Here is a 24,081-nt window from a genome sequence, read left to right as displayed (position 1 = left end):
CTCTCCTTCAATCCCAGCTCGCTTATGAACATATAAAAGCTGATAACCACTCAGTCGCGTCAGAAGTTGCTCGTGAACATGCAAAACTCCCAGTACACCAACAAAACAATTAGTGCATAGCTCGCAAATAACACAATGATTAAAAGTTTGCAGTGTTGTTTGTACATACAGTAAATACTATCATGCATACAGTTCCTTAGCAGGGTACCCGGGTACCCCAAGGGGTCCACAAGGAATGATTCACATCCCAAAGTGAAAACAAGTTGTGGAAGGGTATTTCCCATTTGAGTCTCGTCCCGTGCTACAATGTTGCTGTCAACAACAGAATGAGCTTTTACTGTTTGGTTACCAACTATTTATCCATGCCAGATTGCCTATAGGCCTTCTACAAAGCCAAATAGTTGGCCAGATTGCCTACAGGCCTTCCACAAAGCCAAATAGTTGGTTTATAGGTTGTCTACTTTCGTCTTTGTAAACCAACATAATTTAATCCACATGTATATTCAAGATAATTTTAGAGGTGTTCATTTAACAGCTTTTGTCTACATTAACTTTATACATCCAAACAGACATTCTCACAGGATTGTCCACGCTAGACACAATCTGGCCTGCAGGAAATACTTTTGGTTTAGATGGGGGTGTGGCCCTTGGATGAAGCATGTCAACAGCAGTACTATGTGTAAAATGTCTGTTGTGGTCACATAACCAGTTTATATTGTTTGGTCAATCAAGTTTTTATAGCGATTACATATCTAATTTGAATGCTTGCCAGCAGGTATTGGTGTGGTAATGTTGTCCCTTCTTGCATAGTCCTACTTTTTCAGTAATGTCATATGCATGTTGAATTAATTTTGATATCTGACTTGTTATTATTATCATAGTGTGGTTCTCTTCAAGGTGCCGTTCATAGTCCGTTGCCATGTTCAACAGTAGTCTCATGTAAACACACGTTTCAGGCTTGGACTGCAAGGCTGCTGTTGCACTTCTGCACAGATGTGAAAAAGCACAATAACTTAACAGCAATCCATTGCAAACATAGATAGTATGTCTGTGTACTGTTAAATGGGACATCCAAAATATTAGGGCAGCACATTTGTATGTCAAGTGGTTTGACACACATTAGATATGTTCTGTGGTAGCAAGCAAAACAGCATACTGACTGGCCTGCTCAGGTTTCACAGGCACATGCAGAGCTGGTGTTTTTTGTGACTATTGCGTTTTGCAGTTTTATAAAATGTTTTATAAAATGTTTCCATCCAGCTGTGCCATTCTGTTAAGTTTGCACGTTTAAGGAGGTTAAAAAATGATCTGGCTTGCAATTCCACCACATCTATATGAATTCTGGATTTCAAAAGGTATTTTGAAATTCCTAGTTGAACCCCTGCTATTGAATATATAACTTGGAGAACTGGAACCAAAAAAATCCCCTTTATTTACACAAAAACGTATTTGAGTTACTTGTTCAAAATAACATATATCACTGGTTAAACTTACAGAGGATAAAATGCTTTTTTTAAGGAGACTTAAAGAGAGTACATATTCTGATATTCTGATTATATTGAACTTGCTCTACATTTATATCAAGATAACACGCTATTTTATTTCAGCGGCTTTGGTCTTGTAGATGGTTGACATTTTAATAAAACTTGGCACACGCATTTGGCTTTGACTTTTGCCTAAACTCACTTTGTGGAAAAAATATCGGAATGTATATTGATATTCAACCTAAATATTAAGGATCGACCCGATACATTGGCCGGCCGATATAGCGGGTCGATATTTGCATTCTTTATTTCAATCGGTATTGGCCGATATGCGCTTGAGAACCTTAAACTTGAGACCTGGAATATTTGTTATCATTGCCATTTTTTCATGTAAATTGAGGGAGCAAAAGCAGTATTGGCCACAAATATCAGCCCAAGCAAAATCGGCCATCGGCTTCGGGTGATGGAAAAAAATCGGTATCGGCATTGGCCCGAAAAAAAAACATATCGGTCGATCCCTACTAAATATACACTATATTACCAAAAGTATTGGCTCACCCATCCAAATAATCAGAATCACGCATCCTAATGACTCGGCCTGGCCACAGGTGTATAAAATCAAGCACCTCGGCATGCATACTGTTTCTACAAACATTTGTGAAAGAATTGGCCGCTCCCAGGGGATCAGTCAATTCGAGCGTGGAATTGTCATTAGATGACACCTGTGCAACAAATCCAGTCGTGAAATTTCCTTGCTCCTAAACCCCACAGTCAACTGTCAGCTTTCATATAAAAGAGTTGGGGGAACAACAGTAATTCAGCTACGAAGTGCTAGGCCATGTAAACTGATGGAGAGGGGTCAGCGGATGCTGAGGCGCATAGACTTCCTGCACATTCAATTGCTACAGAGCTCCAAACTTCATGTGGCCTTCAGATTAGCCCAAGTACAGTACACGGAGAGCTTCATGGAATAGGTTTCCATGGCCGAGCAGTGGCATCCAAGCCATACATCACAAAGGCAATGCAAAGCGCCGGATGCAGTCGTGTAAAGCAGTCTCCATTGGACTATAGAGCAGTGGAGACACGTTCTCTGGAGTGATGAACCACGCTTTTCCATCTGGCAATCTGATGGACAAGTCTGGGTTTGGAGGTTGCCAAGAGAACAGTACATTTGGGACTGCCGAGTGTGAAATTTGGTGGAGGAGGAATTATGCTGTGGGGTTGTTTTTCAGCAGTTGGGCTTGGCCCCTTAGTTCCAGTGAAAGGAACTTTGAATGCTTGAATGTCCAAAACATTTTGGACAATTCCATGCTGCCAACCTTGTAGAAACAGTTTGGAACGGGCCCCTTCCTCTTCCAACATGAGTGTGCACCAGTGCACAGCAAAGCAAGGTCCATAAAGACATGGATGACTGTCTGGTGTGGATGAACTTGACTGGCCTGCACAGAGTCCTGACCTGAACCTGATAGAACACCTTTGTGGTGAATTGGAGCGGCGACGGAGCGAAGCCAGGCCTTCTCCACCAACATCAGTGTGTGACCTCACCAATGTGCTTTTGCAAGAATGGTTAAAAATTCAGATAAACACACTCCTCAACCTTGTGGACAGCCTTCCACGATGAGTTGAAGCCGTAATAGCTGCAAAAGGTGGACCGACATCATATTGAACCCTATGGGTTCCAAATGGGATGGCACTTAAGTTCATATGTGAGTCATGGCAGGTGAGCAAATACTTTTGGTCATATAGTGTATCACAGGATATTGGTCCATATCGCCCAGCCTAATATAGTCCTTGTAATATAGTCCAAATGTCATCCAGTTTTCAGGTTATTTGCTTTAGACTTCTGACTGTCACGCACTTATGGGCGAGTGTTGTCCAGGGTTTTGGCTGCATTAGCTCAGTTTGACTGATGATTACACCATGAACCTCGAAAAGTCATCATGATCAACTGTTTTTCAAATGCTTTACAAAATGAAAGCTTTTTAACGTGCCTCCCGTGTTGGACGGGAGGAGAAAAGTCCATTCGTATATTCTTAAAGGGATTGCTGCTAAGAACTGGAAATTATCCATCCATCCATTCTTTTTTGATGCCGCTTATCCTCACTAGGGTCGTGGATATGCTGGAGCCCATTCCAGCTGTCTTTGGGGGAGAGGCGGGGTACATCCTGGACTGGAATAAAAATGTGTGTGTTTTTAAAATCTGATTAATCGATTATCATCGAAAAATACAATGACTCGGATGAATGATCACAGGCATAATAGATACAGTAGATAGATCATTTCTATTAATGTAATAATAAGTGGTATATAATAGCGGTTGAGGCAGCAGTGCTGTTTGAGTTACTGCCGTAACTGATGATGATGAGGGCTGGGTGTTCTCGAGAAGATGAAGCGTATCACAAGTGGATCAGACGTTTTGAAGAGCTGGTGTCATTGAGACATGGAGTGGACAAATTCTGAGCCTGGTAATGTCATAATATGCATATTAGATGACATCACAAACTTTGAATCATACTGATTTTTCTCATTTACAGGATGCCTTTATTCATTCTTTCATTCATGCTGGGGGGGGGGGTTGCTGGAGCCTATCCCAGCTGTCTACTGGCGAGAGGCGGGGTACACCCTGGACTGGTGGCCAGCCAATCACAGGGCACATATAGACAAACAACCATTCACACTCACATTCATACCTATGGACAATTTGGAGTGGCCAATTAACCTAGCATGTTTTTGGAATGTGGGAGGAAACCGGAGGACCTGGAGAAAACCCACGCATGCACGGGGAGAACATGCAAACTCCACACAGAGATGGCCGAGGGGGGAATCGAACTTGGGTCTCCTAGCTGTGTGGCCTGCGTGCTCAGAACTCGCCCAGGATGCCTTTATCCCCAACCATTTTCATGCTCAAACCTTGCGAAATAATAAGGTCCATTCATCTCTTTTCTATGCTGCTTACCCTCACTAGGGACAATATTATTAGTCATTAGCCATTATTAGTTACAACTGCTATAACACTCGACTGGAAGCTTACAAGCTAAATTAAAGCTAAAGATAAATTCAGATTTTTTTTTTCAAGGTTGGCAGGTCAGTATTAGTTATTGTTATCATTATTATTATTTTTTACTTTCACACCGTAAATAAACAGTATACCATAAATATAACTCTCCCATTAAACTGTGCGCACTACAGAGACAGAAGGATATTGTATGGTGTTCTTCCGCAGCAGTAGTAACAACACCCAAAATGTGTGTAAATGTGAGAGCATTAAAGATGGCAGCTCAAAGCTGTTGTCACAGAACATCGAAATGCTATATAAATTTGTGGGCTGTGACAGCTTTATGGCAGCATTTGTTAACTTGGGTGTAAAAAAGATGACAGGGTCACTTTGTGGACTCTGTCTCGTCTGTTTGTTATTATTTGATCTGAGATTCAAACATCACACTCCTGACTGTGAGGCTTATCACTACTCCGCTCTGCTACCAGCAATGAACCCATAGTAACAAAAACGTATTACTCACCTTTGGACAGTTGGGTCTGGAAAGCCCCTATTATTACATCTGATTTGTCTGATAAGCCACTGGGAAGTAATCACACATCTTGTTCAACACGCTTGAAATGTTTTTAGAGCTAATGACATCCTCACAATATCAAAGAAACAATGTGGAGGTATTTTGAAGCATGGAACAGTGTAGGTTTAGAAGTGTAGTGCATCAGATTAGTACTTGACAGAAGGATTATGGTGGCTTTGTGACACTTCAATCATCTTTTCACTGTTCACCACTTGAAGACAAAGCTTTATGCCAGTATTCTTAAAGGTAGTTGTTAGGGGTGTCACAAATAATAAATTATTTACCTGATAAATTAACATGAACTCGATAATTTTGCTGCTTGTTGGGCCTCAAGCATTGACTGGTAATGGCATTGTGATTCTCTTGGGATTGTTGACAATTGACATTGTTGACATGTCGATGCCTGGATTTGAAGCTGCAGTCACAAATAGCCATGTGAAGAAGAAGCCACTAAAAGCGGTCGGTTTGGTGCAGCATTTGCAGCGAATCATGCAAAGCAGGATCAACATATCATGGGGAAATATGGGCTAATAACTATAAAAGCAATCTTCACTCGCTAAATGTACTGCAAAAAAGGTCAGTAAGGACAATTCATAATGCCGCCCACAGAGAACATACATCCTTATTTGTAAAATCACAAATACTTCAACTTGCTGATATAGTTCATCTTCAAACAGCTAAAATAATGCATAAGGCTAAAAACAACCAATTAGCTAAAAATGTCATCCAATACTTCTCTATAAGAGAGGAGAAATATGATCTCAGGGAAGAACTCAATTTGAAACACTTCTATGCTATGACTACGTTATGCTAGCCATAGCATTTCAGTATGTGGAATCAAACTATGGAATGGATTGAGTAAGGAAATCAAACAATGCACAATGATGAGCCAATTCAAGAAACAATACAAGCAGTTGATGTTTACTAAATACAAGGATGAAGAGTCTTGAACCAGTCATGATGTGCTACAGTAAACCTCGGATATATCGGATTCAATTGTTCCCACTGGTTTTGTCCGATATAAGCGAAATCCGTTATATGCGTATACCGGAAAATGTCCGTTTTACGCATATATCGGATTTATATCCGTTATAAAAAGGCACTTCCTTGACTATGTTTCCAGTGTACCTGGACTGGGCAATGAAAAGAGACGTAAGGTAATGAGAATTTAACTTTATTGGACTCTGAGCATAACAAATTGTTAATTAAGCTAGGCCCTGTTACGCCCGTCAGGCCTACGTTATTTCCAATAGTGAGGTTAAGATCTCATTCACTGCTGTGCTAGTATTATTGACGTCACTCACTTTTATATTTGTCCTAAATCTGGAGCCAGGAGAAAGACACAATGCGGCCATCCGATATATGTGAGGGAAATTGGAACGGGACTGGAGATTTTGTCTGAAATAGGCGAAATCCGATATATGCAATGAATTTTTATTGGTAATGCATTACAGAAAAATCAGTTCTTTTTTATCTGTCCGTTGTGAGCGAATTTCCGATATATCCGAGTCCGATATATGCGAGGTTTACTGTATATATATCACTATAATGACACTTACTATGGTACCCATTATGGCATTGGATGCTCATATCACCTCCTACTTTGGTTTGAGGTGCATTATTTAAAAGAACAAAACAAAAACAAAAACACCTTAAACTGTATTATGGAAAGCAGGAAGTGAACAAATGTAACAGTTACTGATTGTAAAAGTACCAGATGGAGGGGTAGGATTTAATAAGCTTTGCTTCTTCCTACTCCTTTTGGACATGTGGAACTGGGAACTGATTATGGGATGCTCTCAATTGTAATCTGATGCATGTTCAAATGAAATAAAACCATTACCATTACCATTACATATCCAGATTCGTGGTGTGAAAATAACGGAGTACCTTAACGGAGTAGTCTTTGAGTAGTCTACGTTGGACCGAAGCAGTCAGAATCAGGAAAATCCCACAACAATAAATGACGACTGTGTCATGCCAATGTGACCGAAGGGTGCAGGGTGCCCGCTGATGAGAAAGTTTGGTGTAAATAAAGGACGGTATTTTTGGCTCCAGGAGGCAAGGTTGTTCATTTTTAAAGCTATAAACTCTTAGCAAAATTCAGTACCCCTTTTCAACCCACACAACATGCTCCTGGCCTTCAAAATAAGAGCTCCTTTGTTTACATCCTATTATAATGGTGTCATAAAATAGCTTACACCAGCTTTGAGGCAGCAATCAAAGTATTGTTGTGCTAAATGATTACATTACCCTGTGTACACAAGTTGTTTGACTGTGCATCTTTGAGTGGCTGCGGCCACACAAACAATGGCAATGAGGTTCTGATAGGGCTGTCAATCGATAAAAAATAATTGATTGCGATTAATTGCATTTTGTCCATAGTTAACTCACAATTAATTGCATTTAATCTCAAATGGAAATAAGTTTTTATCTATAATAAGTAGGGGAATATCTTTGTGGTAAACGAGTCGATGTGCAACTACAACGATAATTACATCAAATTTTATGTAAAACGATATCAAACATAGTAGAAACACAGTCAGCAAGCATATTTCTGTATTACTATTTTTCTTTATTATGAGCATATTAGGGTTGCACGGTGTTCGAGTGGTTAGTGTGCAGACCTCACAGCTAGGAGGCCCGAGTTCAATCCCACCATCGTTTGCATGTTCTCCCCATGCATGCGTGGGTTTTCTCCGGGTACTCCGGTTTCCTCCCACATTCCAAAAACATGCTAGGTTAATTGGCCACTCCAAATTGTCCATAGGTATGAATGTGAGTGTGAATGGTTGTTTCTCTATATGCGCCCTGTGATTGGCTGGCCACCAGTCCGGGGTGGACCCCGCCTCTCGCCCGAAGACAGCTGACCCTCACGAGGATAAGCGGTAGAAAAGGAATGGATGAGCATATTAGCTCTTAAACTTCAGTTAAACTCGCCCACAAACGTCCAGCAAATACAAAATGTGAGCAAGTGAGAGCTCTCACACAAACATGTTTTTGTTTATGTGTGTCAGCTCAAAATAAAATTTGTTTATTTATGATACTGGTTTTAAATTCTAAATGTTTGTGAGTAAAAAGCCGATTTAGGAACATTCAGAAAGTATTATTATTACTCACAAACATTTAGTGTTTAAAACCAGTATCATAAATAAACAAATATTGTTTTGAGCTGACACAAATAAACAAAAACATGTTTGTGTCAACCCCGCCTCTCGTCTGAAGACAGCTGGGATAGGCTCCAGCACCCCCAACCCTTGTGAGGATAAGCGAAAATGAATGAATGAATGAATGCTTGTGTCAGTGTGAGAGGTGTCACTTGTTCACATTTTGTATTTGCTGAAGGTTTGTGGGTGAATTTAAGAGCTAATATGCTAATAATAAAGAAAAATAGTAAAACAAAAATATGCTGGCTGAGTGTAATTTTTTAAAGCATGGCCCAAAGTTCCTAAATTGATATCCTTTTACATAAAATTGGATGTTATTATCGTTGTAGTTGCACATGGAATCGTTTATCCACTGCCTGGTCTTCTTGGACTTGTGTGTCATTTTATGATTTGGACATGTGCGACTGATGCGGCTCATATTTGGATTATACACTGGAGTTTAAAATATTTCTCGGCCAAAATAACTTGTCGATGGTTGCGGTCTGAGCCATACTAATCAACCTGACTCGCGAGTAACAAAATTCATATAACCACTTGTCAAAAGAACGTACAGTGTGTATAATTTATATTTTTAACCACAACAGCAGCTGAAGCCACCATGAACCCTGGCTCAAATTGAAAAGGGGACTTGTGCAATTGCCACTATCGTTAGTATGGTTGATGAAAGTGTCCTTCATGACCAAAGTGAACCTGTCTTCTAATAGATACTGTCAGCAGGATAATGGGCCATTACACAGCAGCTCTTCTCATCTCAGTCAGTTCTTGAATGTGACACTTAGGTCACTGCACTCAAATGGTCTCAACAGTTGCCAGACTAGCATCTCATAGAACCCCTTAAGGATGTCCTGTGCTACAACAGGTCTAACATTGTATCATTTTGGGGAAAGCACTGGGCTCTGTCATGGCCATCCAGACCATCTTCTGTATGTATACATATTAGGCTTGTTTTCACAGGCCTGAACAACAAATGCATGAATTAATGCGCAACCCATGCAGTGGTAATTGGGTCCAGTGCACCACTGTGCGCAGACAGTTTGGTAGACTGTACTGCACCGAGATGAGCGTGGTGGCGCACCAGGGGAGAGTCCATATTTTCAGCTTGGCACAGTGACAATTTCACGACAAAACCACCACCAAAGGTGCGAAGAAAGCTCGCCAGCTCTGACCTGGTGTATTCGGGGCGCGGGCCAAGCGCAGCCTGGGTAATGGTAAATTGGCTGACAGGCGCACAGCGCAGACACTCTTTTTTTTTTCTGATGAAAGAAGATAGTCTTTCTCGACATAGTTTCAATGTTTATGTAGTCCTAAATCTCACTCTTCTGTGGGTTTTGAATGTTCAGCAAAAATGCCCCAAAACTCAGTATGGTGCTCTCTTTGAAAATGTCTGGCAGTGAAAGTGTTAAAAAGATTTCAACAATAGGCACATTTGCCAGTTCATTGTTAAATAGTAGTTTGACTTGGAGAAAACTATAGTTTAACTGTAGTTATTTCTTAGTTGTGTTACACGAGTAACCGCTACAAGGTATAACTTTTGTTGTACATATAGGCATCATACCACTGAGTTTAGCGGTAATCAGAATAATAAAGGTGAAAGTTGCATTATTCGTGTGTGCCTGCTACAACATGCAGCAGAAACCCAGAATTGTGCTCGTGTCGCTGACTGTAAACTGGTATGTGTGCGCGCATATCCAGCTTGACTCAACTTGAGTGACCGTATGGGGGGTTTCTTGGTAGGGTTGGGCGATATGGACCAAAAAGTCATATCCTGACATAGTTAGGTTGAATATCGATGCATGTAAATATCCAATATTTTTCCCACAAAGTGAGTTTAAACAAAATCAAAGCCAAATATACATGTCAAGTTCATTCATTAATTTTCCATACTGCTTATTCTCACGAGGGTTGCGGGTTATTTTATTAAATACTTAACATGAGGATTTTCTTTTTTTTTTACATTTTGAAACTTCATGCAAGATGCACGTAAAAAATGTTTTTAATAAATATAGAAAAAGAAAAAGAAATATAATCTTTTTATAACAAACCTTTTGTCACGAACGGGCTTCACCCCCTCGTGACAGCTTCCTTAGTTTTTGTCTTTCCTCTCTGTTCCTCGTTCGTGCCCTTATTTTGGTAGTCACTTCCTCTGTTGCTGTGTTCTGCTTTCCGTTCCTTGCCATTTTTCTCCCGCACCTGTTTTCAATTTCCAGACTCCCTATTTAGTTCAGGTGTGTGCTCTTTCTTTTGTCGGTTCATTGTGTTATGTTGAGTTTTGCCATGCTAGTGCGCCATCCTGCTGCATAGCACAAATAAATATATCTTTACCTGCATTTGGGTCCTATTCTCTGCATCCTGGGGTCGAACCACAAAGCTCACAAGCCGGACCATGACAGAATGAACCGACCAGACGATGACCTCGCGGAGATGGATTTCTGGACCATGCAGATTTTTAAGGCGATGGAGGAGGAGTGCGCAAGGTTCACTCCGGAGGAGCTGGAAGACATGGTGTGGGGGCCGGACGGCACGCTTATCCCCATGGCGTGGGTGTATCCTGGACACGGCATTGACACACCAGCCCGCCGACGCCGACGCACGTCTCCTCCCTCACCTCCGCGCCAAGCCGGGGTGCACCCCCCCGCTCACGCTGCTTCAGAGTGCCAGCCTACGATCAAGCGCAAGAAGGCTCCCACTCCGTGTAAGCACGCCAAGCTCTCGCCGCCCTCTTCCGGATTCCCGTTGCCGCCCGCGCAACACGAAGAGGAGCGCGGCACATGTTCCCCTCCTGTGCCCAAGCCGCGCAGCTTCAAGGGTTCCCAAACCCCGGCTCCCATGCCAAGCTGCGTGACAGCCCAGATCCCTCCTGTGCCCAAGCCGCGCAGCCTCAAGGGTTCCCAAACCCCGGCTCCCGTGCCAAGCTGCGTGACGGCCCAGATCCCTCCTGTCCCAAAGCCACGCAGCTCCAAAGGTTCCCAAACCCCGGCTCCCGTGCCAAGCTGCGTGACGGCCCAGATCCCTCCTATCCCAAAGCCACGCAGCTTCAAGGTTCCCCAAAGCCCGGCTCCCGTGTCAAGCTGCGTGACTCCCCGGATTCCTCCTGTGCACAAGCCGCGCAGCCCCAAGCCCCAGCATCCCCTGGCTCTCGTGTCCAGCGGCTTGATGCTCCAGACCCCTCCAGAGCCCAAACCCCGCCTGAGGTCCCTTGTAGACCTGGTCCGGGCAGCAGAGCAGGCTGAACTTAAGACCCTCCTCCAGGTCCCCCTTCTCCCGTCCCTGGTTCCACATCCAGCAGCATGCGGCGTCTGGAATCCGCCTTTGGAAGGGGGGGCTACTACGACCAGCTGTGCGTCGGAGGACGCACATAACACCCCGTCTGTCGAGTGTGGTGCCCTCTGCTGGTCGCCTGAAGAGGAACAGCCGGCCGGACCTCCAGCACAACCGGTTCCTCCGGCTAACCGGGATGTGCTGCCCGGTACGTTTCCTCCAGACCAAGACACTCTTCCTCAGCGGCGGTAGGCCGCTCCTCTTCCTCAGCGGCGGTAGGCCGCTCCTCTTCCTCAGCGGCGGGAGGCCGCTCCTCTTCCTCAGCGGCGGGAGGCCGCTCCTCTTCCTCAGCGGCGGGAGGCCGCTCCTCTTCCTCAGCGGCGGGAGGCCGCTCCTCTTCCTCAGCGGCGGGAGGCCGCTCCTCTTCCTCAGCGGCGGGAGGTCGCTCCTCTTCCTCAGCGGCAGGAGGCCGCTCCTGGGCGCCCTCCAGAGGAGCCCAGTGCCCTTCGGGCCGCTCACCCTTCAGGCCGTCCTCCTGCGTGGCCCTGCCACCCGGGCCGACCTCCGGAGAGGTCTGGCCAGCAACCCACCTCTGGTCCCCCTGCCTCCCGTCCCTCTTTGTCTTTGGACGTCTGGAATCCGTCCTTGAGGGGGGGCTACTGTCACGATCGGGCTTCACCCCCTTGTGACAGCTTCCTTAGTTTTTGCCAAAAAGCAAAAACTTAGCAAAACTCAACATAAGACAATGAACCGACAAAAGAAAGAGCACACACCTTTAGGTATGCTCAAATTCTCAGCTAATAACAAAGGAACACAACAAAGGTGCCTTGTTTCAGAGGACATTTTAAAATATGAGCAACTCAAAACTACTTTCAATTGAACAGTGGTATTTTTTAGGTAAACATTTTTAGAGGACACAAGAATGTTCTTATTTTGTGGCAGGAAAACCAACCTGTCAACCGCATCTGTCTGTCTAACTTCATTGTACATTTGCTTGACGGGCTAAATAATTGTGACATGAAAACCTTGCTGGACATTGCAAGTCCATCATTTTCAGCATGTTTCCAAATCCCGTTTGTCCCCCTTTTCCCGCGATTAGAAATGCGGTGAAGTTCCTTTTCCTTTCATGAGGCACACAACAGGAGTGCGGCAGACATCGCAAACATTCCTCATATTGGAGTTTGTTCCAAGTTTAAAAAGTGAAGGGTTGGCTCTTTAGGGGTGTCAAATCATGATTGGTAGGAAACATGGAGTGGAGCAGCGTAGTCATTTGGGTGTTATCACCTTCATTAGCATCCCAGCGAATGCCTTGTTTATTTGTTTCTGTAAAGACCAACATAGAAACCCCTGTTGTCTGCAGTGTGGACGTCACAGTCAAAAACAGACAGACTTAATCCTGTAAAAATAAAACAAGGCAATATGGGAAAGATAAGAAAAATAAGAAAATTGAATGAGAATAGATAAATAAATAAATACGGAACAGATCACTTCAAATTCAATAACACATAAGTCATGTGTGTGTTATTTTTTTATCGCTCCCCTTCTGTTGTATAGAAAAGTTGTCACGGCGGTAGAATGATCTGCTCAGTCTATGTGGAGCAGGACCGTAATCTGCCATTGAAACTACTCTTCTTTTGAAAGATGCTGCTGTGCATTGGATGATGCTGGTTGTCCGTCATGGAAAGGAGCCTCTTTAGTGTTTTTTGCTCTGCCACAGATGTCAGGCAGTCCAGCTCAGTGCCAGTGACGGTGCATGCCTTCTTGACCAGTTTGTCCAGGCGTGTGGGGTCCTTCTTCTTGTTCTGGATGCCAGTGAGGGAGTATTCAAGGATAGAGAAATCTCAGTACCTGTTGACTTTCAAAATTTCAAAAGAATTGCTTGAACATGATTTCTTTGTCCCTTCAATGTTTGATTTTATTTGTGAGGCAGACTACTGTTGCTTGGGTTGGCAATTCCACATTTAGCTTGGCTGACTTTTCTGTCTGTATGTGCGCTATGGACTAATGTGGTCCTACACTTATTTGCAGCTCTCACAAGTTGTTTACAATTAAGAGCCAAACAAGGACATTAATTGTAATCTATGATTGCAATGAGGCCGTAGTATCAGTATTGACAGCTTAGTGCTCATAGAGCATGTTGATTTCCAGTTGCCTCTGCCTCATGTTGAGCAGGTTCTCGGAGAAAGGCAGTCAGTTATTTGAGGTTAATTCTTGTTGGTGCCCTCTCCCTAGTCAGACATTTACATGGAAACACGTCGACTGTCTGCAGTGCAAACAGGCGCAGTTTATTTGTCAGTCAGCAGTGGACTGTTGTGGTCTTGTCACGAGAGGCCTCGTGCTGCAAGGGCACTTTGATGAGCTTTGCAGTGCTTAGATTTCTCTACAAAGGTGTTTGGGCTGGGCGATATATATTGATGTTTTTAAAATATTGGTATTTAATATCAGAATCAAACATATTGTTGATATCCTTATAGACTGGATTTGTGCTGTTTTCTTGTATGTTGGCAGTAAAGTGTGTCTAGCTCTGCTGTGTGTGTCAGCAAGGCTGCTGCCCCGTCCCCCTCCGTGGGAGATCACATATTTCCTCCACAGCGACTAGCAACAAATCTAGGTACTTTTTCTACGTTGTTGGAGAGTTTCTGGAATTTGAAAGTAAAACTCGCGCTGTACGCTTCAGTGGAGATCCACACATCTCCCATGTGCGCTATGTTACTGGGGTGGATCTTGTCCTGCTTTACAGAGCGGGATCTCAAACGAAAATGTTTAATCTTCATGAAATGAATCGTGATTATACTGAGGCCTTATTCAGGCTTGGTCACTTTTTGGTCAATTTGCCCGTGTCACTACACGATAAAAGCTGGAGGTGCGTCCAAATGTAGTGATTACGCTGTCTAGACTTTGAGAGACACTAGCCAGCATACAATTATATTATAATTATTTAGTTTTGATGAAGAGGCGGCCATTTTCAAATTAACAAAATAAGTTTTTTGTTGTTCCAAATGTAATGGTATTTTATTCAGTCTCTCCAACACGGTTCTGCTTTCTTAAATAATGCTGTTCAAATTAAAGTAGTTTTGACATCCTCTTACAGGGCACTTTATTTCACATGTTTTTTGTGCTTTTGGTATTAGCTGAGGATTTCAGCATAGCTAAGACTTGTTATAAAGAAGATTGATTATTGTCCATCCATCCATCCATCCATTTTCCTCCGCTTATCCGGGTCCGGGTCGCGGGGGCAGCAGTCTTAGTAGGGAAGCCCAGACTTCCCAGTCCCCGGCCACCTCCTCCAGCTCCACCGGGAGGACACCAAGGCGTTCCCAGGCCAGCTGTGAAACATAGTCCCTCCAGCGTGTCCTAGGTCTGCCCCGGGGCCTTTTCCCGGCTGGGCATGCCCGGAACACCTCACCAGGGAGGCGTCCGGGAGGCATCCGGACTAGATGCCCGAGCCACCTCAACTGACTCCTCTCGATGTGAAGGAGAAGCGGCTCTACTCTGAGCCCCTCCCGAATGGCTGAGCTCCTCACCCTATCTCTTAGGGTGAGTCCAGCCACCCTACGGAGGAAACTCATTTCAGCCGCCTGTATCCGCGATCTCATTCTTTCGGTCATGACCCAAAGCTCATGACCATAGGTGAGGGTGGGAACATAGATCGACCGGTAAATTGAGAGCTTTGCCCTCCGGCTCAGCTCTCTTTTCACCACGACGGTCCGGTACAGCGACCGCATTACTGCTGAGGCTGCACTGATCCGTCTGTCGACCTCACGCTCCCACTTTCCCTCACTCGTGAACAAGACCCCAAGATACTTAAACTCCTCCACCTGGGGCAGGACCTCATTCCCAACCCGGAGGGAGCACTCCACCCTTTTCCGACTGAGAACCATGGCCTCTGATTTGGAGGTACTGAGTCTCATCCCAGAAGCTTCACACTCAGATGCAAACCGTCCCAGTAAACGCTGAAGGTCGCAGCCCGAAGAAGCCATAAGAACCACATCATCTGCAAATAGCAGAGATGAGATTCTAAGGCCCCCGAACTGGACTCCCTCAACACCTTGGCTGCGCCTAGAAATTCTGTCCATGAAAATTGTGAACAGAATCGGTGACAAAGGGCAGCCTTGGCGGAGGCCAACGTTTACCGGAAACAGGCTCGACTTACTACTGGCAATGCGAACCAGATTCCTGCCCCGTTTGTACAAGGACCGGATAGCACGTAGTAATGCGCCACCAATCCTGTACTCCCGGAGCACCCCCCAAAGGACGCCGCGAGGGACACGGTCGAATGCCTTTTCCAGGTCCACAAAGCACATGTAGACTGGTTGGGCAAACTCCCATGCACCCTCAAGCATCCTTGTGAGGGTGTAGAGCTGGTCCAGTGTTCCACGACCAGGACAAAAACCGCATTGGACCTCCTGTATCAGAGGTTCGGCCAACGGTCGTACCCTTCTCTCCAGCACCCTGGAATAGACTTTCCCAGGAGGCTGAGGAGTGTGATCCCCCTGTAGTTGGAACACACCCTCCGGTCACCCTTCTTGAAAAGGGGGACCACCACCCCGGTCTGCCAATCCAAAGGTACTGTTCCCGACTTCCATGCAATGTTGAAGAGACGTGTCAGCCAAGACAGTCCCTCAACATCCAGAGCCTTGAGGAATTCTGGCCGGAACTCGTCCACCCCCGGAGCTTTGCCACTGAGGAGCGTCTTAACGACCCCAGATACCTCAGCCACAGTGATGGCACTGTCCACGTATGTGTCCTCAGACTCTGCTTCCTCTATGGAAGGTATGTCAGTGGGATTGAGGTCAGCTGCCTCAGCGAGGGAGGCACGGAATATGGACCATTCGGACTCAATATCCCGGTCCTCCCCCGGGATGCAGGTGAAGCTCTGCCGGAGGTGAGAGTTGAAGACTCGACGAACGGGAGACTCTGCCAGACGTTCCCAGCACACCCTCACTACTCGTTTGGGCCTACCAGGTCTGTCCAGCATCCTCCCCCGCCATCTAATCCAACTCACCACCAGGTGGTGATCAGTTGACAGCTCAGCCCCTCTCTTCACCCGTGTGTCCAGAACATGTGGACGCAGGTCTGATGATACGACTACAAAGTCGATCATAGACCTGTGGCCTAGGGTGTCCTGGTGCCAAGTGCACTTATGGACATCCCTATGTTCGAACATGGTGTTAGTTATGGACAAACTGTGGTTTGCACAGAAGTCCAATAACATCACACCGCACGGGTTCAGATCAGGGAGGCCGTTCCTCCCAATCACGCCCCTCCAGGTCACACTGTCATTGCCCACATGGGCGTTGAAGTCTCCCAGTAGAACGACGGAGTCACCAGCTGGGGTGCTCTCCAGCACCCCTCTGATGGACTCCAAGAAGGCCGGGTACTCCGAACTGCCATTTGGTGCGTACGCACAAATGACAGTCAGGACCCTTTCCCCAGCCCGAAGGCGTAGGGAAATGACCCTCTCGTTCACCGGGGAGAACAAGGTCCAGCCCCTCTCGAGGAGTTTGGTTCCGGAACCCAAACTGTGGGTCGAGGTGAGTCCGACTATGTCTAGTCGGAATGTCTCAACCTCTCGCACAAGTTCAGGTTCCTTCCCCACCAGCAAAGTGACATTCCATGTCCCAAGAACCAGATTTGGCCGCCGAAGACCAGGTCGCCTACGCACCCGCCCTTGACCGCCACCCAACACACATTGCACCGGACCCTTATGCTTGCCCCCGTAGGTGGTGGGTCTATGAGGGGGAGATCCCGTGTGGCTTCTTCGGGCTGGGCCCGGCCGGGCTCCACGGGTGAAGGCCCGACCACCAGGCGCTCGCCTGCGAGCCCCTCCCCCGGGCCTGGCTCCAGGGTGAGGCCCCGGTATCCCACTTCCAGGCGAGGTACGGTTCCTCCTCTTGTTTTTAATCATATGGGTCTTCTGAATCACTCTTGGTCTGTCCGTCACCTCGGACCTGTTTGCCTTGGGAGACCCTACCAGGGGCATATAGCCCCAGACAACATAGCTCCTCGGATCACTCGGGCACTCAAACCCCTCCACCACGATAAGGTGGTGATTCACGGAGAGGATTGATTATTGTATTTTACTTTTTGTATATGTATTTCACAAAGAGAAAGGACTTATATTTTAGTGGCTATTTTTCTATAATTCCCGAAACATTTTAATGGAACAACTTCACACAGCTTCAGACTTTGACTTTGTCTAAACTCATTTTGTGAAAAAAAATATTGGGAGATACATTATAGCATATATCAATATTCAACCTAAATATATCGGGTAAGGATCGATTGATACGCATATATATCGGGCCAACATTTGCATTCTTTACTTGAATCGGTATTGGGTTCGCCAATGTATTTTTCCGCCGCATGATTTACAGACAGGCATCTGCCGGGTGTCTTTGTGTTGCCGGAGGACCCTGCAACACATGCAGTTGCAGTGCCCCTCCCACGCTGCAAGAGTGGTGAATCCCAACAAGGGTACGTTTTCAACTTTTAATTAGCCTCTAACAGTTAAACTTAGTTGAAATATTGCCACCTGCTTTGAAATAGGAAACATGAACGCCAAGTGCATGCAGGCGTATTAGCATGGAGGCTAATATGTACAGCTGTTACCAACACCGCTTTAATGGCAACCTTGGCAATTCAGTCCCATGGTGTTTGGAGGACTTTCATTCAGCCAACTGAGGTTAAATGCGTGTTGTGTTATTATGTGTGTGCGCTCACTCAGAGCATGCATGCACACGCACACACTAAGGTTGAGTAAAATAATTGATATTAATCAATACATCGATGCGCGCGATGCGAGTGCATCAGCTCATTGACTGGTTATGGATGCAATTGACGGGTGATCCATTGACAGATTCATTGCGATGCGCTTGTGGGTATCGGTAAAATCCGATGCAAGCGCCGTTTTATTAATATTCAACTTCACTCCATATGCTGTTCCCCAGGTGCAATGAATGCACCATCATTATTTCGCGTTTTGTATTGAATACTACAAATGTTTTGGAAAACACATAAGTGGGACAAACTATAACAATATAACAATTAAACAGACAGTCAAAAAACAATGATTAATTAACAAAAAAATCGCAGCTTTTACTTAAGTTGCTGTGTATAAGGTTTTTTTTGGGGGGGGGGGACTAAATAATACTTGCTTTGGGTACAAAACCAAGCTGTGCAAAAACAAAAAAATCTGTATGCATGCATCAATATTGAATATTGTCAAAAAGTTTAAAAAGGTATCAAGTTTTGAATAATTCCCACTACTTGTTTTCATTCTCTTTCATTGCCTTGTTGCTTGCCTCTTCAATCCACCCCCGTATTTAAACACCTGCTTCCTTCTTCATTCTCTGCATGGGACGTACGCGTGTTGGTCACTAATCACGATATGTATGACGATATAAAACGATATGAAGTTTTAACTCAGCTGAGTCTTGTATAAAAAGCCACAAACCTTAAACCATATAATGAAATACACTTGTCTCAAATTGAAAGCACATATATTTAATTGTAACAAACTGGCTAACTTCTCTCAGCCTCTGCACACATTGCTATGAAATCTTCAACAAACTGTAATGCCTGTGCTTGTGAGTACGGAAGTACTCATCCCTGTAGTCACCCATGCAATTCCATTCAATATGGAAGATATATTTTATGACACTCTTGTTTACACAGTGAGACGGTAAACAGCACTTTTATTTTGAAGGCTGGTAGTATGTCCTGTGTGCGTTAAATGTGTGTACAATGAGTTGGTGATGTGCTTCCTCCACGCTGTCACCCCGCATCCCTTACATTGAAGCGATGAAGATATACTCATCGAGCCTGAGTCATGCACGCAACCACACTCGTGTGCTAAACGAAGCTAACCCTGCTAGCTTCCATTCACTCTTCGAGGTGTTGCCAACCTTTGCTGGTGTTTGTCACCATTTCAACCAGTTTAGCTCGGTAGGAGGCGGTGTATGAGAACGGTCTGCCGAGTAAATACTTCCTCACACAAACTTTCTTCTCCTCAAGACCTCATCAAAAACCGGACTGTTGACCCTAAGTACTTAAAATTCTCCAGCTTCTGTCTCTTCTCTTGGGTCCCTCTCATTCACACACATATACTCCGTCTTGCTCCGGCTAATCTTCATTCTGCTCCTTTCCAGGGCAAACCTCCACTCTTCTAGCATCTCCTCCACTCTTTTTCCTACTCTCACTACAAATCACAATGTAATCTGCAAACATCATACTGCATGGAGATTCTTGTCTAACCTCATCTGTCAGTCTGTCCATCAACACATAAGGATTGTACATGGCACATTGAAAGTTTTGTTTTCTGATGTCATGCAATGGATATACATTGCTCAAAAAATAAAGGGAGCACGTTGTTGTTGAACATGTTGAAATACTTTGTTCTTTTCATAGTTTAATTTGCTGACAACAAACTCACACAAAAATGATCAATGAAAATCAAATCAACCCATAGAGGTCTGGATTTGGAGTTCTACTTGTATTCTACAAATGTAAGTGGAAAAACACACTACAGGCTGATCAAATTTTGATGTTGGATCCAACTCTGATGCTTAAACAAGTCAAAATGAGGCTCAGTAGTGTGTGAGGCCTCGGTGTGCCTGTATGACACAATGTGCCTGTATGACACAACGTGCCTGTATGACACAATGTGCCTGGTGGCATGGCATGGAGCATGGAGGCTCTGCCAGGAGACAGCCAGTGCATCAGGAGATGAGGAGGAGGCCATGGGAGGACAACAATCCAGCATCAGGACCACTACCTCCTTTGTGCAAGGAGGATCAGGAGGAGCACTGCCGGAGCCCTGCAAAATGAGTCCAGCAGGCCACAGAATGAGTCCAACAGTCAGAAACAGATTCCATTAGGGTGGTATGAGGGACCAACGTCCCCAGGTGGGGGTTGTACTTGCAGCCCAACACTGTGCAGGACGTTTGGCATTTGCCAGATAACACTGACATTGGCAAATTTGCCACTGGCACCCTGTGCTCTTCACAGATGCAAGCAGGTTGACACTGAGCACATGTGGCAGACGTGACAGAGTCTTTAGAGATGCCGTGGAGAACGTTCTGCTGCCTGCAACATCCTCCAGCATGACTGGTTTGGCAGTGGGTCGGTAAGGGTGGTGTTTCTTTGGAGGGACGCAAAGCCCCCCATGGGCTCGCCAGAGGTAGCCTGACTGCCATTTGGTACTGAGATGAGATCCTCACACCCCTTGTGAGACCATATGCTGGTGCGGTTGGCCCTGGGTTCCTCCTAATGCAAGACAATACTAGACTTCATGTGACTGGAGTGTGTCAGCAGTTCCTGCAACATGAAGGCATTGATGTTATGGACTGGCCCGCTCATTCCCCAGACCTTACCCCAGACCACATCTGGGACAGGTTGCACCACTACTGGGAGAAGATCCATCCGGAGAACATCCGCCGCCTCATCAGGAGCATGCCTAGGCTTTGTAGGGAGGTCATAAGATTAAGATTAAGATATGCCTTTATTCGTCCCTCAGTGGGGAAGTTTGTATAATATGTCATACAGGCATGTGGAGGCCACACACACTACGAGCCTCATTTTGACTTGTTTAAAGGATCAAAGTTGGATCAGCCTGTAGTGTGTTTTTCCACTTTCATTTAGAGAACTCCAAATCCAGACCTCCATGGGTTGATACATTTGATTTTCATTGATCATTTTTGTGTGATTTTGTTGTCAGCATATTCAACTATGAAAAGAACAGAAATACAGAAGTATTTCATGAAAAATATTTCATTCATTCAGATCTACAACGTCTTCCCTTGAGCAGTGTACATGTTTTCATGGCCCCCAATTTAAAACACTATTGAAAAAATGATGATATACAGCGGGGAAAATAAGTATTGAACACGTCAACATTTCTCTCAAAAAACATATTTCTAATCAAGCTATTGACATGAAATTTTCACCAGATGTCGGCATCAACCCAAGTAATGCACACATACAAAGAAATCCAAACATTTATGTTCATAAATTAAGTTATGTGTAATAAAGTGAAATGGCACAGGGAATAAGTATTGAACACATGAAGAAAAGGAGGGGTAAAAAGGTCTGGAAAGCCAAGAAAGCAGCTGGAGTTTGTCAGTATTTAGAAGGTTAACCTGTCCCCTATTAGTGCAAAGTAATATCAGCTGGTTTAGTCCTGATTAATGCCTTTTAAAAAGGTTTCTCACCAGCAAGGTGTTAGACAAGAACCATTGCATGATGGGTAAAAGCAAAGAGCTGTCCAAAGACCTACGCAGCCTTATTGTTGCAAAACACACTGAAGGCATTGGTTACAGGCGCATTTCTAAACCTCTGAAAGTTCCAGTGAGTACCATTGGGGCCATCATCCGGAAGTGGAAAGAGCACGGCATTACCATAAACCAGCCACGGCCAGGTGCTCCTCGCAAGATTTCAGACAGAGGAGTCAAAACAATCATCAGAAGGGTTCTCCAACAGCCCAGGACCACTCGTGGAGAGCTTCAGAAAAACCTGGAATCAGCAGGTACCGTTGTTTCAAAGAAAACAATAAGTAATGCACTCAACCGCCATGGCCTCCATGCACGCACACCACGCAAGACTCCATTTTTGAAGAGGAAGCATGTTGAAGCTCGTCACAACATTTGGATAAACCCATGACATTCTGGGAGAACATACTCTGGTCAGATGAGACCAAAATTGAACTCTTCGGATGTCATAAGACACAACATGTTTGGAGGAAAAATGGCACTGCACATCACCCCCAAAACACCATACCAACAGTCAAGTTTGGAGGTGGGAGCATCATGGCGTGGGGCTGTTTTTCAGCATGTGGTACTGGTAGACTTCATATCATTGAAGGAATAATGACTGGAGAAAAGTATCGAGACATTCTTGATCAGAATCTGCTGTCATCTGCCAGGCTGCTGAAGATGAAAAGAGGGTGGATAGACAACGATCCCAAGCACACAGCCAAGGTAACACTCAACTGGTTGAAGAAAAAGAAAATAAAGCTGCTAGAATGGCCCAGTCAATCACCAGACTTGAATCCAATTGAAAATCTTTGGAAAGAACTGAAGATCCGGGTTCACAGAAGAGACCCCCGGAACCTTGAAGATTTGAAGGCAGTTTGTGTGGATGAATGGGCCAAAATCACACCTGAGCAATGTATTCGACTGGTTTCTCCATACAGGAGGCGTCTTGAGGCTGTAATCACCAACAAAGGTTTTTGCACTAAGTATTAAATAAATTTCAGTACGCGTGTTCAATACTTATTCCCTGTGCCATTTCACTTTATTACACATAACTTAATTTATGGACATAAATGTTTGGATTTCTTTGTATGTGTGCATTACTTGGGTTGATGCCGACATCTGGTGAAAATTTCATGTCAATAGCTCGATTAGAAATATGTTTTTTGAGAGAAATGTTGACGTGTTCAATACTTATTTTCCCCGCTGTATATTTTATCTGTCCTGTACAGACTGGACTTGAAAAACAGGACTGAAAAACAGAAAACAGGAAAATGCAGCAAAATGGAGAGTTGTGCAATATACAAGCATACTCAAGGGACAAACCCTAACCCTAACCGTAACCCTAACCCTTGCTAACCCTAATCAGAATCAGAATGCCCTTTATTGTCATTTTACATATAGTAGAATGAAATTGCAGCAGCTCCATTTTCAGTGCAAGACAGTATGACAGTACAAAATAATAAATAATAAATAACGAAGGGTTTACATTGTAGGGACGATTGGTTGCCTTGGTTACATGTTGACACCCTGCGAACTGAGCTCCCATGGTTGGGCACCTGGCGGGGGGAATGTCCGCGGGCCACGCATCCACATATATGCACATTCACACTCACATCCCTCCTCATCCAACGCCTTCGTGGCTAAACCCCCCTCCATCTGCACCCTCTGGTGCGGGCATGGCGTGGACCACAGCTTGCACCGTAAAAAAAACGTGTTTACATGTGTAAAATGTTTGCCAATGTTTTTTTTAACAGTGCTCCTTCATTAGGAGTTTAGTTTGGAATTACTTTTTCCCCTCCCCTCTCCTCTTGTCGTTCCCCCTTCTCCCCCGCCTTCATTGCCCTATCATCCTGTCCGGTTCCACCCATAGTGTGTTGTATATGTATGGACGTAATCAATCAATAAAGAGTCATCTCATTCAACATTGAAAATACTCCCTGTCTCTTATACCCCACCTGACAGTTCACCGCATGCCCCAGGGTGGCCAGCCCCACTATTTGAGAAGCTGCTTTAATGGAATAATGAATGGTGCTTGAGAATGTGCAGCTGGGTTGGTGTGGTTCTACCTAGCTGAACTAAATATATTTATTTCTGAGTGGTGCAATACAGTAGTTGTTTGAGTTACTCTACTAAGTTGAGAAAGGGTAAACCCGATTATTTTTCAACAGTGGCTGAAAGTGGATAGCTGCATCAACTAGGTTTATAATGTGACATCATCCCAATGATTCCAGTGACGACAACAAAGAGAAAAACCCGCACTTCATGATGAAATTATCTGTAAACCATCAACACAAGCTGCTATGAATCTGTGATCATGTATTGCTTTACCTATTTTATTCCTATTGAACGA

At 44.7% G+C, this 24,081-nt stretch overlaps 1 protein-coding gene across 3 annotated transcripts in view; it reads left to right on the top strand.

Moving 5' to 3' along the window:
• The window catches only part of znf609b (zinc finger protein 609b), a 123,996-nt gene that overhangs the window by 650 nt on the left and 99,265 nt on the right, over positions 1 to 24,081 (top strand). The window lies entirely within an intron of this gene.

Source organism: Doryrhamphus excisus, linkage group LG11 (assembly GCF_037039965.1).
Source record: "Doryrhamphus excisus strain RoL-2023G ecotype Guam linkage group LG11, RoL_Dexc_Guam_v1.1, whole genome shotgun sequence".
In the NCBI taxonomy this organism is placed as follows: Eukaryota; Metazoa; Chordata; class Actinopteri; order Syngnathiformes; family Syngnathidae; genus Doryrhamphus; species Doryrhamphus excisus.
The sequence above is the reverse complement of the archived record's forward strand: the minus strand, read 5'-3'. Positions and strand labels throughout refer to the sequence as shown.